The sequence below is a fragment of the Pleurodeles waltl genome, chromosome 9 (assembly GCF_031143425.1).
Source record: "Pleurodeles waltl isolate 20211129_DDA chromosome 9, aPleWal1.hap1.20221129, whole genome shotgun sequence".
NCBI lineage: Eukaryota > Metazoa > Chordata > Amphibia > Caudata > Salamandridae > Pleurodeles > Pleurodeles waltl.
The window spans coordinates 524,422,744-524,443,365 of NC_090448.1; the positions used below are offsets into that span (position 1 = coordinate 524,422,744).

At 42.8% G+C, this 20,622-nt stretch overlaps 1 protein-coding gene across 2 annotated transcripts in view; it reads right to left on the reverse strand.

Annotated features, from left to right (window-relative positions):
* Positions 1-7,414, reverse strand: part of PPM1A (protein phosphatase, Mg2+/Mn2+ dependent 1A) — a 344,322-nt gene extending 336,908 nt beyond the window's left edge. Inside the window, exon 1 of one of the 2 annotated variants that reach the window (XM_069207419.1) lies at positions 7,106-7,414. The gene's annotated coding sequence lies outside the window, so the exon portion shown is untranslated. The remainder of the gene's footprint in view (positions 1-7,105) is intronic. The other variant, XM_069207420.1, reaches the window with a different exon arrangement.
* Positions 7,415-20,622: the final 13,208 nt, after the last annotated feature.

Consider the following 20,622-nt stretch of genomic DNA (forward strand, 5'->3'; position numbering starts at 1 on the left):
AAGATCCTGGTCTAAGTTATACTTACCAGAGGACAAGGAGAATTATAAAAAGGAACCATCCATTTAATATTGAAAATAAAAAAAAGCTTAATCGAAAAACTCTGCAAATTAAATCTCCAGATCCAATAATAAATCTAGAGGTTTTTAAAACGCTAAGAAGTTTATTAATCCTTTCTCTTTCTCAGCCGATGGAAGCTTCCCAGAAACGTTGTTCTCAACTCTCTGACTTCTTGAGAACAAGATTTTGGGCACTGTTGAGACTTTAATGGCAGCAGGATCGAACAATATCACATTCTTATGGTTAAGGTAGCCAAATTAATCCACTGTTACTAATAATAGAGAGACCAATTGGTTCGGAGATCAACTTCGGATAGTTCTTTTTTACATTCATGCTCTTTGATGGAGTCTACTACGATTTCATTGAAAGACTGAGCAAGTCCTTAGAGCCTGCAAGTCTGGCTCTCCTGATGATCCCTGCTTGCCTGTGATTTTGGATGCTAATGCTGTGAACATTAATCCTTCCCTGAATTGGCTGCTAAACAACTCTTTGGACAAGTCTATTGTTGCCAGCTGTTAAAAACCCTTGATTCCACTGCTGACAAAAAAATCTTCAGCAGATATGTCTATTTTGGCCGATTACTGCACGCTCTCTGTTGCCAGTATTTTCCAAGATTCTTGAAAAAATTGTTAACATTCAGTTCTCTACATATCTTGTCACTAATCAGTTGCTTCATCCCTCCCAATCTGGTTTTCGCCTGGGTTTAGCATGGAATCTGCTCTGGTGGATGTTGCAGATGTTATCTAATTGGCCGTGGATAATGGAAAGGAAGAGGCCTTGCTGATCCTGGATCTTTTGAGGGTGTTGTAACACGGTCCCATCTTATTGTGATGCAAAGCTTGCGTGATATCAGAATAGGTTTGACAGCACTGGCTTGGTTAAGCTCTTTCTTAGGAAACAGAACTCAGTCGGTGTGGATGCTGCCTTTAGTTCCTGATCCCAAATTCATGGAGTTTGGGATTCCCCAGGGCTCTGCTTTAAGTCTGACACTGTTTACAATCTCCCTTTGGCATCCTTAGTGGAATCCTTTGGAATACAGATCATTGCTTACGCGGACCACACACAGATTGTTCCAACATGTGATGGGAGCATCTGTACTGCCCAAGATACATTTAAGACTTGTTTTTTGGCGGTGTTTCAGTGGATGAGTGGCAGTCATCTCCACTGCAATACAAGTAAGACAGAGTTTTTCGTTTTCTGGACCCCTCCCCCCTACTTTGTGGGGTGGTGAGGTTTGGCCTAGTTTTGCCCCTTTGCCACCGCACCCTCCAAAGTGGTGAGGAATTTAGGAGTATAATTCGATAATAATCTGTCTTTCAAGCCACAAGTGGAGAAAATGGTCAGGACCTGTTTCAGGTCTCCAACTGCTGAGGAAGTGCCTGTTTTTGCTTCCAGCCTCTTGCCAGAAGATGATATTCCATGCACTTATAACCTCCCGCCTGGATTATGCTAATGCACTATACCGGGGTCTCCCTAGGTATCTACTAAAGAAACTCCAAAGAGTGCAGAATGTGGCAGCTCGGCTTCTGCTTAATAGTCTGAGAAACAACTCTGCTTAGGTTCATCTTAAAGAATTGCACTTGCTGCCCATTAGGGCAAGAGTGACATTTAAGGGATTGGTACTTACCCAAGGAGCTTTCTATGGACTAGACCTCAACTACTAAAGTAAGAGACGTTCACACTGTTGTCCCTCTAGAATTTTAAGCTCTGCTAATGCATTGCTGGCAGTGGTCCCGAAGACAAAGAGGAAGATATGGGGAGGTACCTCTTTTTCTGTGCTTGTGGCTATGGGCTGGAATTCTCTCTCCCTGTATCTGTATGCCATTAAGCACACCAGATTCTCTAAATGTAGTGACGACATGGCTTTTTAAGGAAACTTTTTAATACTATTTTCATCCAACATTAGTTGTCAAGGTTCCATTAGGGCAGGGATACTCTGTAGAGTAGCAGTGCGCTTTGTAATCCCTATTTACCATTAGTTCAAGTTACTCTGGGTGCCAACACAAATAATTTCAATCACTTTGCATTTTTTGGTAACTCTTCCCTGACAATCAACTATTTTATTTGTAAACCAAAATAACACTTTTGCCTAATCATTTGTGCCATAGTGTGTATTTGTGTAGCACAAACTGTCCCAAGAGTTACCAATAGTGCTTGCTTTCTATTGGAGAAAAAAAAATTACGCTACAATTTAACATCAAGCACAGAAACATGAGTAGAACATGGCTAAATAGAGTTGAATAAGTTGTTAAACAATATTATTTTTGAAGCTCTATTTAAAAAGGGTTAAGATGTGGGTCAGTCTTATATTCTTTGGAAGAGAGTATACCACCTTCTGAACAAGGCAAAAAATATATTTGTTGTTTTGCCATTTCCCACTTTCTGTATTTTCAATAGGGAGCATGTTTTGTGGTATGTAAGAAGAAAGTCCCCTGAGATGATCAGAAGTTATGCACGCAAGACGACTGCTAAAGTTTAATGGCTTTTTAGATGATGTAGCAAGCATATTATCCCTCTTAAGGTCTAGCATACATTTTACAAAACGATCTGATTGTAACCACATACAGAATATGAATATGATTTAAGAGGTGATATTTGCTCAAGAGGCTCAAACGTTACTGTGAATAAAAAGATTTAAAATACCTGAAGTTGAGTTATACTAATTCCTCACATGAAAAAATTCACAACTAGGCATTTGTGCTTAAGTATGGCCAGGAAATGGGGATTATTCCTTCATCACAGGTTTGCACAAATGAATCCAAGTAAGAGAAACTAACCCAGTGAAAAACAAGTTAAATACTTTTAATCAAGTCTTAGTCCCTAGCATTCGGGCAGCTGGAATCACTAACCGATTTACAGATAGCAGCACGGCGAAGGACCGTATACGCCATATCCCATACAAAACCTACAAGCACAATTAACTTCAGTCTTGTGGAATGTGTGCCATAGTGCAGCAAAATTAAATAAATGTCAGATTTTACAAACATACTTATGATAAAGGCCATTATAAACTTCTGCCATTGTTCATCATCAGATATACTTTTTTTAGCTTAGACAACCATAAAAGCACATAAAACAGGACAACAGTTCAAATAAGTACACAAAATAGTAATATATAAAAGTCAAAGTCAAGTTAAAACAGTTGCATGAAAAGCCAAAAAAACAACTAATATGTAACACGTAATACATGAAGTGTTATGGTAAAGTGCCACAACAGAACTAAAGGACCTACAGCACATACATTTTAAGATGGGAACTGAGACATGCCCAAGGTATCCTTTAATGTCATAGCATGTGCAACAACACTAGGGAAAAAAAATAGCTCAGAAGACTGCCTTACTATTACCTGTCACCACTAAGAACTATCCCAAAGTTCTTGCTCTATTGCACCAACCCCAATAGAGGTATTTGGCACCAGCACAAACCACCAACTCCCTAGTTTCTGTGCGCAGGAGCCTGAGAATAGGAAGATGCTGTCCGCACGAGAGTTGCCTGCAGATCGGAATGATCCAGCTTTTCCTAAGCCGGGCACAGCCAGGGAAGAAGAAGATAAAATAGGGAAAGGATTGTTCCGCCTGCGGACATACAGGGCAGACATTTTTATCATCATTAAATTTCTATTCAGAACAAAAGGATAAAAGAGGTAGCGTGCCATATCAGAACCTGAGGCGCAATTGTGTGACTGCAGGTGTGACCAGATAGTCAAGAAAAAGCTCAAAGTTCAATATGGAGTTTAATGTCAAGGAAGCCACTACAAGGTCAGTCAGCATATATTTTACATAGTGTATCTATATAATTTTACAGTATTTGTCCAGTGCCGCTATTTATTTAAAAGCGTGGTAATAATTGTCAAGGGCTAAAGTGTACTTTAATGTACGCCAGTAAAGCAATGGTCATAACTGGACCTTGTGGGCCAATGGCACAAAACCCATGTCCCATCGCAGTCGTAATAAGGGGGTGCATTTATGGAGACTAACTAGCGCTCCAAGAAAATTGTTCTCTGCTACCCTCAGTTCGGCCAAGCTTGTGCAGCCCCATATATTGTTCTGCCCTCAGTCTTGACCCTGTATACTTTTAGGGCTGGTGATATATGCCTAACATTAGAGGATGTGTAGAGTCTTAGGATTGCAACGGCCTGGTGTTCGTTTCAAGTCACTTTTTTTTTTACCTCAGAAAACCCGGTCATATTCTAAGTTAAAGTAATTTCCAGGTAGTTAAACTTGTTGACCAAGACTAGGGGTTGCCGTTTGAGCATGACAGAGCCTCTAAAAGACCTACGGGGGTTAATGGTCATAAATGTTTTTGAATGACTGATGACCAGCCCTCGCTCAGCACAGAATGCCACAATGTTTGAAGGCCAGCCGGGGATTTGGAGACCAATAAGTTATTGTCTGCGAACAGGAGTAAAGGATCTTCCTGCCCGTCACCCTGGGTGAGTCGTTCTTGCTGTCCTCCAGAGAGGCAACCGCTTTGCTTAAACACAAAGAGAACAATATTGGGGCAAGAATGCACCCCTGGCGAACACCTTTGTGCACTCCTATCCATCCTGTTATTTCACCCATGGTGCCCCATCGGACTTGTGCATAGGTGTCTTGATGTTGGCGCATGAGGGGTCATAAAGGCCAGAAGGCACCTTACTGTCATACAGGGACCGCCCATAATTTGCGGCAGAGATCAGGTCAAATGCCGATGTGAGGTACACGAATTCGAAGTACATATGGGATATTTTAATGATAACTGTCTTCAAGTAAATAACCATGGACCTAAAGACCTGGTCAACGATACTTATGTGACTCCTGAACTCCAGTTGCAAATATGACAGGGATCCTTGCTCCTCTGTCCAGTAGTCAAGCTGGTACACAAATCTGTCTGCAAAAGACCTTCTGGATTATATCGATGAGTAACTGGTCTCTCATTCACGGGGGAATCCTGTAGGCCCTTCTAATAGACAAAGATGATCTTGGCTAATTTCCAACTCTACCCGAGTAGATGGTTGGGTAGCTTCCCACATACAGAGCCCAATTCTCTGTGTCTGATTTGAAGAAACACCAGGAACCCGATCCGGCCAGCTGCTTAGCCATCTGCTATAACCTTGATTGCCTTCAGTTTCATTTATCTCAATGGTTAGTGCAATAGAAGGGCATTGTGGCACTGAACTTGGCAGAACCTTAGCATCCACACTCTTCGTTAAAAGGGAGGCCATAAAGATCTTAAAAGTGTTTGTGCCAGAGCTCTAGGTGGATGGAGTCTGCAACATGGGTTGCAGGACTCTACCCCTTATTTGCTACTAGCTGCCAGAATTTCTTAGTATTCTTGTTAGCTGCAGCCTCATATGTCTTCCCAGAGCTGGGTATCCCATGCATGGTTTGTTTTTTGTTGAACCAGTTTATAATGCTTCCTACGGAATCTAATGTTAGTGACATCACCTCTCTCAAGGGCCTGTCGCAACTCAGATTTTTACCAACTGCAGTCTTTATTAAACCAGGTGCAATCAAGTTTAGAGACCTTGTGGCTGTGTATGTAGTGTCTTGTCAAATATTCGTCTACGATCGCTTGGGCTAGTCCGAGAAAGTTTGAAAAGATATGGAGCGCTTGGTTATTCATGACCTGTGAGGACAAGAACCTAATCGGTCATTGGCGACAATGCCTATACACAGCACATGCTTCAGATTCCCTATGTTGAGAGAAATAACGAACATGGGACATTTTGGTGCCAATGTAGGATGACAACAAAGAGGAATATATGTAGGCTCAAACGTGTTTCAAACAAAAGAAAATGTCATAACACACTAGCATAGGGATAGAGATCTCATCAGTTCAAGTGCTAGTCGAAACCATAATACCCACCTGCCATTGTGGTCAGCAGGTTGCCTAAAAAAAACTGATATTCAAGGATGAGCAAAATGGTTCTATTTATCTTGAAAACTGGATTATGACTAACGACAAACGATACTTTAAAAAGGCTTCACCTACAAATTACTTTTGTTCCAAACACACATTAACTATTCAGGGAGAATTAACTCGAAAAGAGACACTGTATGTTTTCCTTCAAACTCAAAGTAATAAACTTATGGGATAAAGCTATGTTCAGGCTCAAAAACAAAAATGCAAGGCGTCAATAACAACCAGCCTTAGGTTACCCGAACAGTCAAAGAAACACCACTGTTAATCAAAAACTCGGTTTAGCAGTCTCAAAGAATTTGGTTTTTAAGAAACTGTTTTGAAAATGTAGAAATTCGTCGAAGTGCAGCGAAGAACGAACAGATGGATGGCCCTTGGAGGGCCGAACTAGAAGGTGGCGTGCTGCGCGCTGTCAGTGCCGCCCCTCCCCCGCCTGCCAGGGACACCGGGTTACGTCATGCAGTCTAAGCACGGCTGATGTTCATGTCAGTGACATGCATGGTTCAGGCGTACGTAAAGAACACGGGTGAGCTGTCAAATCTGGCCTTTTTACAGGGGCAACGGTAGGCCCAGTGCACAACATACAGGTTCAGATCCAGCACTCACTGCATACTTTAATACCCACCCACACGGTTTTTGTAAACAGACACTGGCATACACCCGCCCACTTCGTAGAATGGCGGGGCTCTGTAAACAAATAAGGGTTACAGTGCCTACATGCTCCCCATCTGCCTCCAACTGGGGACCGCATCTATTTTTAATGAGTGGACCTAACAATGATGCACACCGTGCACGCCCCAGGTATCACTAGAAAACAACTGAGGTACCTCGCCCACCCCCCTTTAACCTGCCCTGGACTTGTCAGGCACCCCTGGCTCGGCCTCATTACGTAATGGCCCTTTATTTACATGGTGCACACAGACAGAAACTCCATGGAGGGGGCGGAGTACGATGCAAGTGGGTTACATCACCAGCCCTGGAGGGTCTCAGGGCCGCTGAAGCTCCCCTCTCCTGTACGGAGGGGGCTACAACGCATCCTGTGAACAGTGATCGCGCGCAGTGGCCCCCGTGCCCAACAGACTCGACCACCGCTGCAGCCTCCATCCCAGGCCGCAGTGCGTAGCTTTCAACGGCACCATAGCTTACCCGAGGATCCTAGCGGTGCGGGCGGGCTCGGGTGGGGTACGGGCCCGGGGGCGGCCTCACTTCATCAGGCGGAGGCGGCGGGACTCCAGAAGCGGCGAGGGTTCATCACGGTCACCCACGCCTGCAGCCCGAAGAGAAAAGCGGCGACGTGCAGAGCCGGTGGGGGTGGGACAAGGGAAAATACCGGCGGGCAGAGCCGGACCCGTTGGGCTCGCGCTGCTCGGCTTCTTCCTCCTCCTCTTCCTCGTCTAATCCTCCTCCTCCCCTCCTCCTCCAATCCGCTCCAACCCGGCAACGAACCGTGCGCCTAGCGCGAGACGTGCACAGTGCCCGGATGTGCGTAGAATGAGGGGAGGCGGCTCAGATCATTCACCCTGTGTCAGGAGAGGCGAGCCCTCGCCGGCTTGCACTTCATTCACCCCGAGGGCCTTGCAGTCAGGGGCAGTCAGTGTCTGACATTCAAACCTTTACAGGGCAGCTCGTTCAGGGAATGCGGACTGGACCGCTCATTGTACCGAATAGGAAAGAATATAGAAGCGCTACTTCGGGCATTTTGGCACAAAAATATAATAGTCCCGAAAGTGAGAAGCGAAAAAAATGGCTACTCCGGCTGAGTGAAAACTATTATATCATACTGCAGTAAAAAAGCGCACTCCCCTTGGCAGAGTGGGAAAGCCACAAAGAGACACGGAAGGACAAATCCGTCCGAACGCTTCTAGAGTCGCTGAGCATTGATAGCAAGTATGTTGTTATTATGTGGGGACGTCACTGAGTTGCTTGTTAGAGGAGAGTCTCCATCTTCTTTATAATTGAAGGATTTGAGCAGTCCCAATGTCATTGGGGAGTTATCTATTTAAATAACCTTTTTACCTTTAGTGTGCATTTCTAAACCAGTTTGACAGTGTCCTGGCTTATGATATGGCACTGGCTACCCGGAGTTGGTAGTTTCTCATGACCTTGTATATTATCTTCCCTAGGGCACAACTCCTAAGGAAAATGGCGGGGGATTAATTATCATGCGATTCACAAGTGACAGAGGAAGTGACGTTGCATTTAGTGACGTTATACGCTTATAATAATCCTTAAAATGTTACGGTACTATTTTAAAGTACCAGGAGATTAACATAATCACAAAGTAATAGGAAATGGGCATTTTCTCTTTTACACTTTATAAACCACATATATTTTCAACACATCAAAGGTCTATGTTATGCGTAGGTATCCACCCAAAACGATAGATGAAGAATAGGGAGACTTTATTGTGGCCCAATTAAAGATAGAGCAGCCTACGACTGCACACCTCACATCACCGGTATCTCTGTGTAATCAGGAACTGTGCCACAGAACACTAACGATGAAGCGTACAGGACGTGGAGCTATCATTAAATAAATACATTTTGTGCCCTGTGGCACAGCACAGGACTCAGAAACATTCTACAATGAAATAACCCATGCAACAGCATCATCTCCCTTACAACAAAACAATGAAAAAACTTAAAAAGAAGGCTATTTTACTGTACATGTAAATTTCAATTGCATAAAATAATATAATCTCCAACGTAGAAATTAATGTAATATTATGATAGAAAATACGCCAATGTATATAGTAGTCCTTGAACTTGACAGGTAATGATACACTACGTCTTGACCTACCGAAAATTCTATGTCCAGAGTGCTCCTCTGGATGAATAACACAGCTTGAAGCAGTAGTGGTGGAGCCATCCATTGAGGTGGATGAAGAAGGCACATCTGAACTGGTACCTGAAAATTAATGATCTTCATTGTTAACATACAGTGGCTCAGCAAATGGCATGAGTTGATACATCATCTCTACCCAATAAGTCAGAAGGAGCAGAAAGATCTTTTACATCAGGTTCCCCTACCAAGAATCTTCCCAATGATCACTAGAAAAGTTCAAATCTGTACACTTGACATCCATAATTTTATTGGGCTGTTCTGGAGATAATTTAACTCCATGGCTTTCTACTCCACCACCCGTTTCATTCCAACCATATGGCACCTTTAGGAATTTTCGAAATTCGAACAGGTCGGAAATATTTGGATTCACCTTACTTGACTTTGTTGGGCTTTTTGATGATAACCCAATGTTTAGTTCTAGTTATTTTGTAGGATGCTTACCAAAATACTCTACAACAGCATCTTGCTTATTGTTAACATACCTCTTCACATCCAATATTTTGTTCACAACACCAGAGTTTGCCTTAAGATCTTTATCCCAGTCTGGATACAAGCACATACGGGCAGCCCACTGAGCAGCAATCTGAATGGTGACTCACCTATAGTGCCATGGGGTGTGTTGTGATTTGATCTTGACGTAATCAGTTTGAGATTCTAGAGTGTGAGGTGTTGGAGGTTCCATGCAAGGCGGTTGAGCGATTAAAGGTTCCAAAGTCATGACTGAGGATGAAATGGATCGGGCTGTGGCGTTAGTGCGAGATGCAGTGTACTATGGTTCAAGTACATTTACCATGCATGAATGGGAAGAAGAAATGGAAAGAGATGTAGTGTTATTGTTTGTGACAAAGATGATATGCAATGGAGCCACAAGAGAGAGCAGTGTCCCATTAGCTGCAAGACCATATTTTAAGAGTCTAGATGAACTTAGTGTTCATGGAAACCGTGTGATAATCAGAGGAGATCGATTTGTGCCTCCCCAGACTATGAGGTCAAAATTGGTGAAATTCTCTCTTGAAGGTCATTTGGGGCCACACTTTAACTAAAAAAAGATTGAACCATGAATTGCGGTCACCAGGTTTAGAGTGCCAGCTTGTCGAATGGGTGAAAAATTGCATAATTTTCAGAGAGAGTGAGAAAAGAGTAAAGGTAGGAAATGAATCTTCAAAAGATCATATTGACGACCCAAGTAAGCCATGGCACATGGTCTGCTTAGACTTTATGGAACCAATGTTTGAGTTATCCGGCGATATGCAGTATGCGTTAGTAATGATGGATGTGAACTCATAATGGTTAATTGTAAAATTCATGAGAGAAGTTACCACCAAAGCAACCATCAAGGAATTGGAAGGTGTTTTTGCTGAAGAAGGTGTTCCAGTGGTACTAATCACCTGTAAAGACACACAATTAACATCCACTGAAGTGGTTCACTTTCTTAAACAGTGTGGTGTGAGACGTTCACATACATCACTCTATAATCCTCAGGGTAATAGGTTAGTCAAAAGAGCTAATAGGTTAGACAAACCATTCAGATGCCGTTGGTTAGTCACATTAATGTGAAGAAGATGGCAAATGACATGATGTGGGCTTATCATACCACCACACACAGTGTTACACATAGGTATCCTTTTCGTAAAATGAGGGGACAAGCTCCAGGTACAAAATTGATACCAGCATGGTTGAAGGAATGGGGGAGTACAGGTGACAACACTATGTGGAAGAGTGTTAGTAAATCAGCTGGCAACATTGAGAAGGGAGATTGGGTAAAAATCAAGTCAGGTCGTGTAAAGGGTGGTCTTTCTAAATTCAAGGGCCGTTGAAAGTTGAGAGAATAAGGAAACATTCTGTTATGCTGGAAGATGGTGAAAGGTGGAACTTGAGGAAAGTGGCTCTATATCAGAAAAGAGGTGAATGTCATATGAAAGAGAACAGGAAAGGTTGCTCAGGAGTTAGGTTCATGCATGATGAGGAGCTGAGTACAAGAGATAGCAGTGGAGGGCCCAATACTTGTAAGACTAGACCTGTAACTGGTGAATCTAACCTTAAAGAAAGTAGAATTCACAAACTACCTTACTACCTTCAAGATTATGGGCCGATTTTGAGTTTGGCGGATAGAAAACTCTGTCTACCAAACTCGCCACAGGTTGGGTGCCACCTACATGCGACCTACCTGCCGGAGTTATTGAGAGTTTCCCGCTAGGCCAGCAGGCAGAACCCTGAGTGTCTGCCCCCCTGGCCTAGCAGGAAACAGTCTACAGTATTGTCTCCAGCCCGTAATCGAGCTGGCAGCAATGCTGTAGCCTGCCGGGAGCACGAGCACCAGGGTTGTGGAATTTATTAAAATATCTACTTGGCCATGGGACAGGTTGTTTCTTAAATCTACTTGTCCTGTAAAAAAGTCTACTTGTCCCTTTGGCGACAAAATATGGCAGCAATCTTATTACGTAAGGGCTCTGATAATAGCCTCTCTCATTATGCCAGGGCTACTACTATAGTAGGGCTTGAATACTTGCAATTTCAATCCCTACTATAGCAATTTACGTATTTTGCCACCTTTCCACGGATCTACATACTGTGGCTGGAGGAAGCAGTAAGCAATAGTTCCAGGGCTGGAATGCCATTGAGTCTGCAAACCTACTAACATGCATGTTTTAAGGATTTTCACCAGCTCTTCTCTAATCTTTTCCCATAATGAGAAAGGTTGGAAATTTACTACTGGCAGTGGTAGAAGTTCTTCCAGGGTTGAGGGGGGAAAAAATGGTTGGAGGGAAAGTGAACTTGTAAACGCTCAATAGATTTTCACATGAACAAATCTACACATGCATATTTGCTCGTGCTAAAATACAGTTTACAAATATTTAGTAGGAGTAAGATTTCCTGATGTTCTTGTGAATTCTTTAAAGTCACAAATTCAAAGACCTATACCAAGGCTGCACGTTTGTGACTTTAAGAATTGCGTCCCTAATTAGGTCTGACATTAACAAAGACATTTTGTTTGTATTAAACTTTTATTTCTCTCTCTCTCTCTCTCTGTCGGCTGGCTTTACTGTGAGTGATCGCATACTGCTCTTCCGCAAGGAGCATATTGGCACACAAAGTAGTTTGGTTCAGTGCCCGGAACTACTGTGACAATCAGTGTTGTAACAAAATTGGTGGTGGCCCCCTGCAAAGAACATGGAGGCCCCACCCCTTCCAGACTCCCTCAGTGCAGATGCTGTGCTGAGTGGGCCCCCTGGACAGGGGCTCGGGGGACTTAGTTGTGCCACGGGTGGCAATGTGTGCTTTTTGAGACCAACATTTTTGTTTGCTTTTTTGTTACAATAGTGAGGGCCTGGCAGCTCCCACAATAAAGGGTTACAAAAGCCATGTCAAAACAAGATATGCAATGACGAAACCAAAAGACTCACAAGAAATTCTGAATCGGTTGGCTTTGCCAGTGCTAGTTTATGTTCATGCTTCCCATATTCTTGTTGAAAATGGTTATACTGATATTCCATTAGAAATAGTTTTTGGAAATACTAGCATGCATCATCACATTTTACTAAAGGACGCTTCAAACAAATAGCACCTAAAATTTAAAAGTAGCAAAACATTTTTTTCCTACTTTCATTTTTTTCTGAACACTTTATTTTGAAAGCAAATGATCATCACTCTTGCTTACAAGCTTCTGGAAACATTTGCAACTAAACAGAGAGCATTCTGTGAGCATCATACTTGGCCTCATATTGTTAAACTTTTCAAACATGTATGTACACTTTTTTGTTTTTATTTTTAACTGGAACCACTGTCAGTAGTGCAGTGTGCCCATAAAACGTTTAATTATAGCGTTCACCCTAATGAAGGTTTTTCATTAACGGACCATAAATACAAGTTTGAACAGCACTAACATATGGACACACATATTACCTCAACTGCAGACAGTTCCCTTCTCTGTAAACTGGCAGCCAAAGGCTTTGTGCTGCAGGGGTTGGGCCTACTTGTCCTAAGGACAAAATAAACATGAAAACTTGTTTCCCTCTACCCCAAACAATATGTGTCGAGCAATAGGAATTCCACATCCCTGCAGCATCCTTGCAATGTTTACTTTCTGCAAAGCAGAAAGTGAACATTACGATGGTGCTGGCCAGGGAGGCCCCTGCACCTGTTCTCAGACAGCCTTTTCATGACCGTCCCACCTCCAGCCCGCCAGGATCTCTGATCCTGGCAGTTCCCTGGTGACCCAACTGCCAGGGTTGTAGTGTGGCGCTTGGACCGCCTGACTCATAATGAGGCCCTATGTAACGTCATAAGTTAGTCAAGTATTCTTTGTAGATATGTGTTACATCGACCAAGTCCAAAATGGTAATATACAGCTATTGACAGCCTCATTCTGTAAATTAGTTTGATAAGGTAATTATTGTTCTATAACACTGTTTCTATTACTGCTATAAGATTTCATTGTTTCTAGTGTGAGGTGTCGGGGATTCTATGCGAGGCGGTTGAGCGAAGGGAGTCGCTGGCGAGCCAGTGGGACGAATGACAGGTTGTTTGCTTGAACTAAATTTCCCAATACTGTTGTATAGCTATTTTAGCCAGTTTTAGACACGTTGTTTTAAGCTAAACTAGGCCTGCTGCTGTGCACTTTAACCTTATTTTTCTAGCAATAGCAACATTTGCAGTGCTGTTTTATTTTCTTTATCTCATCGTACTTTCGCCTAGGAAAGCATTACATTTCTTAGTAGGACATTTATTTCAGTTTGTGCTTTCTCCAAGGCTACAGTCAGATAGGGTTGCCGACAAACGTGGTATGCTGTGTCTCCAACATTCACAGACTCATACGTGGGGACTATTTCTTAGAATGTCAGCTGTTTTATTGTAAAAACACATCTCTGCCCCAGACACGTTAGAGGGAGAGTCCAGCCAAATGACAACGACTGCATGCTGATTGCAGACTGCTTCGCTGTAACTGCTTGCATAGAAGGCCGGACCCCTGGTCCACATGGGGACGGTGTCTCTCTAGACTACAGGCTTCTTCCTCCAGGTATGAGGGGTGACGTACCCCCAGGGGGTAAATGTGAAGGGCAGATTAGGCTTATTACACTGTGCTCAGACATAGTATAGGTTGGAGAAATATATACATCACTCCTATTGGCAGTATGGTTGGACTATTCTTGTGTTTCACTCTGTTAGTCACCTGTTTGTTTTTATTGTGTTTTATCATCCTAGTTATTGCAATACATGCCATTTTATCTAAGATGCAGTTATTTAAAAAAATCCTTATTGAACCATATTCTGCCTCTGTTGTCTTTGTCTGTATGAGTCCCATTGGTAACTGAGAGAAGGGGAAGGGATCTGATTGACCACGATTCCCCTGAGGAGGCTTTCTTGTCATGCGCCCGGTTGCCACTATCATCTAGGCCACAGATGAGGCACTGCTAGTTAGCCGGAAAACCTGGATTAGGCCGACGGGTGTCATGTGGGGTGGAATCATACTTAGTACCCACAATCCATGTGATCCTGTCTCCCAAATCCAGTAACCTCATTAGCATAATGAGAACCTACGCGACAAGTTTACTTCTAAATTCAAGGGTCCTGTAGTTATTGACCCCACCACTACAGGGTGTCTTAAGTTAACTTCATACTTTTTGGTGTAAAAAATAAAATAAACTTGACCACCTGAACAGAATGTGGTTTCAACCCCTTCTTTCAAAAACCTATTCATTAGTTACACCATGTCATTAGAAGTTGGTGGGTATAATGCTACCTCTAAATGTTTGGTGTATAGTTTTTCTAAAAAAAAAAAAAAAAAAAAACGTTCTCTTTTGAAAATACTTAAAATGGGTCCCATTGCCAGTGACAATTTTTCTTGGTGGTCCTTACATCTCAAAAACGTTTTATAGAAATGAACCAAAGTAGTATCTGGTGTAGTGAATTTAAAAAAAGACCCACTTTGAAAATTAATCAACTAACACTATCATGTATCTTTTGCTACTTGGTAAAAGCTCAAATGGTCGTACAAAATCAAGTGTTATTTTTTATGGTTCATTAGGCAGAAGAACTATATACAGACTAGACTCACTTGTCCTCCAGTGTTTATCAGATGCAAGACGTGCTGTAACCAGAAACCCACCTATTGACTTGAGCGTCCATGCCAGGCTACCAATAAAACAGTTTGAGTTTGCGGATAGTGGGTATGATTCCTAAGTGTCTCTCATGGACATTTCTAAACAAAAATTCCCTTTAAGTTAACCAGAAGATCATGTATACTACGGAAAAAAAACTCCTCCAAGGACAATTCATCAGTAACGTTGTTCTAGGTTTCTCTCCTTTGGCCAACCGTACTTAACAAACTTGACTACTTGCTGTAATTGTAGATCTGTATTCAATGCTTCTGATCATTCTTTGTTAGAGATGGTGATTGGAGTGAGGATCAATGCACAAATGAAAGCTACCACACATTCCACATCATCCAGTCGTTCTTCTGGGGTATCAACATTTATGGGCATTCTAGAAAGATAGCATGCTCTTGCATTATTGCCTCCAGATGAGCACTTGCTAGAATCATTGAATTCTTGCAACCCTGAAAGAATTCGTAGTAACTTAGCAGAGGCCTTGCCTGGGCAATTACCATTAAGCAAGTACATGAGAGGCTTGTGATCTGTAAAAATCTCAAATTGCCTACCCCAATAGGAACGTTTTTTAAACTTTCAACAGCCTATGAGCATGCCAAGGCCTCCCTCTCAATGGTGCTGTAGTTGAGTTCAGTAGAAGCGAGTGAACGGGATGCAAAGGCAAGCGTGTGGTCTTTCTTGCCAACCCATTGCAAAAGGACAGTGCCTCACCCAAGCTGACTAATATCGACCATCAGAAAACAGGGTTTGTCATCAGTGAATGCAGAGAACACAGGTGCACTGGTAATCAGAGATTTGATGCAGCTGGACCACTCAAATGTTTGTGCTTTTTAACAGATCGCTTTAAGGTTGCACAACAAGGGCATAATCATGTATAAAACACAAATAATATTCACAAAGACCCAAAAAGGAATGCCATATGTCCTTACTCTGAGGTGGGACAGTGTCTTGAATGGCCTGAACTAAAGACAATGTCGGTTTTATGCTGTGTTCTCACACTCAATGCCCTAAATAGTCTAATTGTTTAACTATGAATTTACACTTCTCTTTTCTTAAAGTGATACAAACATTTTTGAATATTCCAGGCACTCTTTCTATAGTCAAATTATGTTCTCTTGCACTCTTAGCAAATGTAAGTATGTCATCCTGTAAAGCTTGCACCCCTGGAATTCCCATTAGTATGGTGCCCATGAAATTTTGTAACATACTTGCTGCAGAGGCCAACCCTACACACCCCAAAAGAAAGTAATAAGGTAGTGAGATCTTGACTCCCTACAGCAAGTGGTATCTTATGGTATGCAAACCTGAGATCCAGTAATGACAACACTGTAAATCCACTAGGTTTTGCCAATAACTCTTGCACCTTAGGTAATGGATGGCAATCAGTGATAATGTTCTTTTTTAAAGTGTGTAAATCAACACACAAGCATATTTCACCTGTTTTCTTCAATCACCAATTGACTAACCCATTTAGACGAGCGTTTCTTCACATAGTTTATTGTACAATTTTTTAAGCTCAGGCCTGACACTCTGGGGTGCTGATCTGACCTTATGTACAACAGGTACCGTACTGCACATTCCTTAAGTTTGAATGAATGCTTGAACTTCAATATATTTCGTATCTTGTCGTTCAACATTTCTGTAAACTTGTTAATTACATTTTATAGTTTCACATCATCGTCAGATTCAACAAATAAAATGGAATTGCCAACCAACATTACATGGTTGGCAGAGCCCGGGACTAACATAATGCCAAGCCTGGCTTGATCATGCCAGCCAATGATGTTCCTGCCCTTAATGGCTACATATTTGTTTGTTACAATTTCCATGCCTAAGCAGGTAAGTGAATCAATAAAGTAACCTAGCATTTTTATATCCTGTTCCTCAAATGCCTTGGGATGAATATCAGTACTGTTCAGGGAATTGTTGCTACATTTCCCTTTGTATGTATGTCTGAGATGATGGTAATGGGTGACCCTGAGTCTTCCATCATAGTTATTGCCACTTCACTAATTAGCTCTTCATACCATGGATCTTTAGCTTTTCTCATACTGTTATCTTCTAAAGTAATGGTCAAAACTAGTCTAGGCAAATCCTTGGATAGGTGATCTGTATCTAACTCAGTGCTGCTAACTCTGACTTGTCTCTTCAAGTTATTGCGCACCACTTGGAAATGACCCATTTCTTCACATTTCTTTCAACGCTTGTTGATCACAACGCAACATGGATCATTTCTTTAATGTGACCTGGATCCACATCTATAACGCATATTAGATACTTTTTTGTGTGCAAATTTAGCTCCTTTATTCTTGATAGTGATCCTGTTGCCTCAGATACTGACTCCAGACACGCACCAACAGAGACCTGCTGCAGCTGGGCGGGACCCAAAGGCCCCTTTAAATTTGAAACGTGCGCCCGCTTCCGCGGGACGCGCCAACAGAGACCTGCTGCATAGGGGCAGGACCCAAAGGCCCCTTTAAATTTGAAACGCGCGCCCGCTTCACGGGACACGCCAACAGAGACCTGCTGCAGAGGAGCGGGACCCAAAGGCCCCTTTAAATTTGAAACGCTCGCCCGCTTTGCGGGACGCGCCTGGGCGAAGCGCGGGCCCGTCCTGCGCCCGTCTTCAGCAGGAAGAAGCTGGGCTGGGCCACCCCCTTAACATTTACTCTACGATTGTGCTGTTGCGACATTAATCTATCTGTTGTTTGAAGGTACCCTTTTTAATAATTTAACTCTCTAAGTGCGCTCCATTTTTATAGCTACTATATGTTCAATTTTGGTTGATAAAGGTTCGTGGAAATCTGTTTCTCGTCTGGGGCAGTTGGGGATGGGTATAAGCCCCCCCAAGAACTGGTTCTGTGCTCTGATCGCGCAGGAAAAGCGTGGGACTTTGATTGTGGTAGCTGGGTGTGGCCCAAGCCCCTAGAAATTAGACATTTTGCCTGCTCATTGAAAAGTGTTGACTTTGCCGTCTCTCCATTTCAGCCAGGATGGGGGAAAGGAAAGCTAGCAGCAACCTTGCAGGGCGGGGGGGGGCGAAGAAAGTACCTCGCCACGCTGCTGAAAATTGTACTCTATCCCAAATTGATGACTTAATTGAAGAAGTTGAGAGTATGCTTGCGACTAAACCGTCTAAACACCCCAAAGGAAGGCCTGATGCTGTGACCAAAGATATAAAATCCTTCTTTACTCCTGTGACTCCTGTGAACAATAAGCCTTTGTTTGTACCATCCCGGGGGTCCCAACCAGATCACATCATTCCAGCCACTTTAACTAATTACATAGAGATCTTGAATCTGAATGTGGCTAACCAGCAGGACAGTGTACCTTCTTATACAAGCTGTTCTAATCGTTTTTTACCCTTGGCTTCACTGGCAACCCCCAGCCCTGAGAAAGATGTTTCAAGGAATGCCGAGGAGTCAATAATACATCTAGCTACCCAGATGGATCAGCCTATAGAGGCACAGTTAGTACAAATAAGATCCGAAATAACAAGCTTAAAAGAGTACCTCATTTCCTTTAGTCACATGGTCCACATGAAGCTTGATGGCTTAACAGCTGCGATCGGGGATATTAGGAAATCTTCGCTTAACTGCAAATTTAACTCTTCCCTCACACAAGCACAGCAAATTGACATATCTACGAAGGGAACGCATGGGGGAAAGGATGCAGGAGTGACCTCACTACCCTGTCTACGGGAAGTGGGTGTAGCTCCTGTAGTGGCTAATTCACATAACCAATATATTATATTGCCTAGAGGGACCAATCAAGAGAAGCACAGTGTTAAGTCCTTAGCCAATGTCAATAAAGCCATACAGCCAAGTTCCCTGCCTAGCAAGTTGCACAGTGAGTGTGACATCTATATGACGAATATACCTAAGTTGAGACATGGTTCAAGGGAACTAGAGGCTTCACTGAAGAATAAAGTAATTCACTGGATAAGGGGCGTGAAAAAATGTAGGTCCGTTATACGGGATGATTTAATAACTGCCCAGAGATTCACAAGTGATACCTCAGAAACGGACCTCATAGGGTTACAGCTGAGCAGCCAGAGTTTAGTATAGGGCCTATTAGCTCTTGAACTAAGATCAAGACCTGATACTTTTTCTCAAGTATCTCTTGTCCAGTCGATCCTCCTTCCAATGGCTAACCGGTTCTTCAGTTATAGACCTAATTTAAGATCTTCTCCCAAATCATGTATCACAAGACGGGGACTTCCGAGTAGCCCAACTTCAACCTTAGATTGACGTAAAGCCCCATCAGTAGAGGCAAGGAAGGACGACATTTTTGCTACAAAGCCCTTAGAACTATACGATCCAGATACCCTACCGCTAGGCACTGTGGGACTAGAGTCAGGAGCATGTTACAGTGTCCATGCGGAAGGGAGGTATAACAGAACTACTCCCCCCAAAAAGCGAATAGTGAGTTTGTCCAATACTGGGGTCAGCAATGAATCTTCAATTAATCTTTTATCATGGAACGTGGTGGGTGTGTCATCTAAGATAACTAACCCAGAGTGGTGTAGTTTTATGGATCAACAACACATTGGGCCTGATTACAACTTTGGAGGAGGTGTTAATCCGTCCCAAATGTGACGGATATACCACCAGCCGTATTACGAGTTCCATAGGATATAATGGACTTGTAATACGGCTGGTGGTATATCCGTCACATTTGGGAAGGATTAACGCCTTCCTCCAAAGTTGTAATCAGGCCCATTATCTTTTTACAGGAGACATGGACCCCCTTCTTCATTCACCAAGCAGGATACTGGTCCTTCCAGAAGGCTGCACTTCCATCTCCATCTGGCAGAGCATCGGGGGTCTTATTAATTTGGCTTAAACATGATCTGTTCACCAAGGAAAAGGAGTTGCCCTCCCCCTCGAGGGATATATTAGCAGTGGAGGTCGTGTTCAGTGGCCCAAGGGGACCAGTTCGCATAGTTCTCGTAAACATATATATTAGGCCTGGCCTGCAAAAGTCTCAGACCATTCAGGTAAAAATGCTAATAGACTTTTTGAACTACTCATCTGGGGGGCAGGGCTTAGTTGTCACAGGAGATTTTAATATGCAGTTGAACTGTGAGGTTGAATTTCAGCAAAAAATAATTCAGTTTACCCACCCATGGGACAGATCAGGTCTGGTTCAAGTTGTAATAGAACCATCAGGGGAGCAATAGATCTAGTGGAGGACTTGACAAAAGCAATGGGGCTTAGAATAGTCAATGGGAACACAAAATCAGATACCCCTGCGTCGTTTACGTATAGGAAAGGCTCATATAAGAGCCGCCTAGACTATGTTTTAGTTGACGATTTCCTTTGGAATTCTCTCACTGACATGGCAGTTCTTCCACGGGATGACAGTGATCATTTAGGTCTCTGTACTTCCTTTTCAATTTCCCCATTTAAATGTAGTTTACTTTCCAAGTGGGTGAAGGGCAGCGCACTAGTTGCGACAAATGATTATAAATATGTAAGGTGGGAAATTGTGGCCGATGATGTGCACTTTCAGGCCTCAATATATAAAGTGGTGAAAACAACGCTTTCCCCTATGAAGCATATCGACTTGGTATCAGTTGACTTAATCAATTTACATAACATTATGGTCAACCAGCTAAGGCCCCTCTTTCAGGTTACCAGGAGGCGGGTAGGAACTAGGGCCGGACCTCTGAAGTGGTATACAAGCTCTTGTCGATTGGCTAAATCACGG